Source organism: Hemicordylus capensis, chromosome 2 (genome assembly GCF_027244095.1).
Source record: "Hemicordylus capensis ecotype Gifberg chromosome 2, rHemCap1.1.pri, whole genome shotgun sequence".
NCBI lineage: Eukaryota > Metazoa > Chordata > Lepidosauria > Squamata > Cordylidae > Hemicordylus > Hemicordylus capensis.
In genome coordinates, this window is record NC_069658.1 from 209283354 (window position 1) to 209287555 (window position 4202).

A 4202-nucleotide genomic window follows, 5' to 3' on the forward strand; every position below is an offset into this window, starting at 1 on the left:
GCAGCACGTGCCAGAAGGCATTCTGGGGGATGTAGTTTTTGTGCTAGGGCCTCTCCTGGCTCCCAGTGGCCAGGAGAGGTGAGGATTCACCAACCCAAACAAAGCAGAGCCTGACTGTTTTTGCATTGGGGCCGCTGAAGAATGCTGTGTCACCTGGAAGCCTGCAGAATCCCTTCTGGCAGGAGAAGCCAGAGCCAAGGAAAAGCACCTCCTGGCCGCTCCTGCCTGAGTTGGTTTCTCTCCTTTCCAAAGAGATTTTGCCTTTTTAAGCTAGGAAAGCATCCCCTTCCTGGCCTGCAGCAGAGATCAAGCCGCAGTGTGCCGTGTAACACAACACCCTGCTCGGTTTTAGCCTCCTCTGGCTGGCGCTGCTGCAGGTCTTGGAAGAGCACCCGTGCAGATCGGGTTGCCTCTGTGGTCAGGGAAGGATTGAATTCCCTTTAAAAATCCATGATCGTGTTGTTATTGTCATCGATGCTGAAAATATAACCGGCGTCCAGGAAGAACTGCTGAGCCTGGCCCTTTGGTGGTGAAACCCTGTGCAGGCCACAATGTCAGCCGGGGGCCTAGATCAAGAAACTCCCTTCAGCTGGCAGCATCAATACTCTGGAGCAAGAACACGGAACCATGACCAGCTGTGATGGGGGGGCCCAAGGAGCCCCCACTGAAGGATCCGGTTGGAAATGCGGGTTGGTGGATAGGTTTTCTGCAACAAGCCAACATCAGAGCTGCCTTCTGGTTTGGGGTGTTTGGTGGGGTTTTTTTTGCTTTTGAACAATACCCTCTTAACTTACTGGAAGGGTACATAGAAGCATAGGAAACTGCCATATACTGAGTCCGACCATTGGTCTATCTAGCTCATTATTGTCTTCACAGACTGGCAGCGGCTTCTCCAAGGTTGCAGGCAGGAGTCTTTCTCAGCCCTATCTTGGAGATGCTGCCAGGGAGGGAACTTGGAAGGATGCTCTTCCCAGAATGGCTCCATCCCCTGAGGGGAATCTCTTCCACTGCTCACATTTCTAATCTCCCATTCATCTGCAACCAGGGCAGACCCTGCCTAGCTATGGGGACAAGTCATGCTTGCTACCACAAGAGATAGGCCCATAGTTGTCATGGCTGCTATAAACTCCTGAGATGAATCAGAAAAGCCAGTCCCAAGGTGGACATAGGGTGAGTTTGCTAAGGTGATCCTGTGTCCGCGTTTCTACAAAGGAGGCCGGAGCTTAGAGGCAGAACCCCTGCCTGGCATGTAGAAGGTGGTCTCAGGTCCCTGGCAGCTTCTCCCGGCAGGGCTGAGAGAGATTCCTGCCTGAAACCGGGGAGAAGCCACTGCCAGTCAGTGAAGACAATACTGTGCCAGACGGACCACTGGTCTCTGGTAGAAGGCAGCTTTCTATGTTCCTAAATCTCTGAGTGAGAGGCACACGTTTCTTGTCTCTGTTGTACATGTGTAGGAAGTTTCCTTCTACCAAGTCAGGGCCTTAGACCATCGAGCTTAGTGTTCCCTGCTCTGACAGGCAGCAGTCCTCCAGATCTCAGATGGGGTCCCTCCCAGCCCTATCTGGAGATGCTGCCAGAGATGGAACTTGGGACTGGAGGTGATCCGGTTGACGTAGTCTACTCGGACTTCTAAAAGGCTTTTGACAAAGTTCCCCACCAAAGGCTCTTGAGTAAACTTAGCAGTCATGGGATAAGGGGACAAGTCCATGTGTGGATTGCTAACTGGTTGAAGGACAGGAAACAGAGGGTAGGAATAAATGGACAGTTCTCTAAATAAGTAAGAAGTGGGGTCCCCCAGGGATCTGAACTGGGACCGGTGCTTTTTAATTTATTCATCAATGATCTAGAAGCAGGGGTAAGCAGCGAGGTGGCCAAATTTGCAGCTGATACCAAACTATTTCGGGTAGTGAAATCCAAAACAGATTTAGAGGAGTTCCGAAAGGATCTCTCCAAACTGGGGGAGTGGGTGACAAAAAGGCAAATGCAGTTTAATGTTAGCAAGTCTAAAGTGATGCACATTGGGACAAAAAAAACACACCCCAAACTTCACATTTATTTGTTTGTTTGTTTATTTATTTATACACATTTTTATACCGCCCAAAATTTACAGCTCTGGGCAGTTTACAACAAAATAAAAACAGAAAGTAAAAAATTAGTTAAAACAAAAACAAAAAGTTTAAAACATTACAACAAAAACAATATTTTAAAACAGCATTAAAACCATTAAAACAGTATTAGTTAAAAGCCTGGGTGAACAGATGAGTCTTTAAAAGATTTTTTAAAAGCTGTCAGAGATGGGAAGGCTCTTATTTCACTAGAGAGCGCATTCCAAAGCCTTAGGGCAGCAACGGAGAAGGCCTGTCCCTGAGTGGCCACCAGATGAGCTGGTGGCAAATGCTGATGGAGTCTGAGCTATCGGTGACTGACCAGGAAAGAGATCTTGGGGTCGTGGTGGGTAGCTTGTTGAAAGTGTTGACTCAGTGCGCCGCAGCTGTGAAAAAGGCAAATTCCATGCTAGGGATCATTAGAAAGGGGATTGAAAATAAAACGGCTAACATTATAATGCCCTTATACAAAACGATGGTGCAGCCACACTTGGAGTACTGCGTACAATTCTGGTCACCACATCTCAAAAAGGACATTGTAGAACTGGGAAAGGTGCAGAAAAGGGCAACCAAGATGATCAGGGGCTTAGAGCACCTTCCTTAGGAGGCAAGACTACAACACCTGGGGCTATTTAGTTTAGGAAAAAAAACAACTGCGGGGGAGATATGAGAGAGGTCTGTAAAGGTGTGGACAGAGAGAAATTCCTCACACACATACACAACACTAGAACCCCAATGCAAAATAAACTTGTGGAATTCTCTGCCACAGGATGTGGTGACAGCCAACAACCTGGATGGCTTGAAGAGGGGTTTAGAGAAATTCATGGAGGAGAGGTCTATCAATGGCTGCTAGTCTGTGGGCTATAGGCCACCTCCAGCCTCAGAGGCAGGATGTATCTAAGTACCAGGTGCAGGGGAGCAATGACAGGAGAGAGGGCATGCACATCAAGCTGGCTTAAACCGAGTCAGACCCTCAGTCCGTCTAGCTCAGGATTGTCTACACTGACTGGCAGCAGCTCTCCCAAGGTTTCCAGCCCTAGGGAGGGGGTGGGGGTGGGATGCTGCCAGGGAGTGAACCTGGGACCTTCTGCTTGCAAAACAGATGCTCTACCTCTGAACTCCGGCCCCATTTCAATGTGTGTACATGGCTGGATTTCTGTTGCTCCTAAGGGCAGGACTTGGGGTTGACCAAAAATCCGAAAACAAGCCAAAAAATGCCCAAATAAGCCAAATTAGACCAAATTTAGCCAAACGCCCCAAAAGGCCAGAGCGGGGGCGTTTTGGCCTTTGTGGGGCTCTTGCCTGCTTGTTTTGGTTTGCCAAGTTTGGCCGGCAAGGGACGGTCCTTCTCTTACCTTGTCCTGCTGGAGCCAGCCATGGCTTCTGGGGAGCGTTGTTCTACATCCCTGCCAGCTCCCCTTCCAGGACCACAAAACTAGCCCGCCGTGGTGATAGTACTTTCTCTCAGTTTTCCCTGAGACACTGGACTGGACTCCCCTTTGATGTGGCAGCGGCAAGATGAGGTGGCTCTTCTGAATTTTCTTCTTCTTCTTCTCCTCCAGGCAGCATGCACTTGTGTGTGTGTCTTGGCTTTCTCTGTGGAAGGGAGGAGATGGGGACACCATGAGACACCAGACAAGCTCGTGTCAGTCAGCCCCAGACACCCCACAACCACCCCCAACAAACACACACTCTCTGAGGTCATGAGGCACATTACCTCACACAGATGGCAGCACCAACATAGTATTTGTGGGGGGGTGGGGGGGTGTTAGCAAGTTTGGCAGGCAAGAGATGGTCCTTCTCCCTTGCCCTACTGCAGGTATGGTAGTACTCCTCTCTCATTTTGCTCATGCTTCCATTTACTCTGACACTAAAATGGAAACATTGAGCAAAAAGAGAGTGGGAACTCCTTTGCTCGGGCACATTACTCCTCTCCATCATCACACAGTAGTAGTAGTAGTAGTAGTAGTAGTAGTAGTAGTAGTAGTAGTCGGAAGGCAAGGCAAATGCTTGTATGCCCTTTCCTGCTTCTCTGGCGCAAAAGGAAAACACAAGCACTCTCCTCCTCCTCCGCACGCACGCAGCAGAGCACTCCAC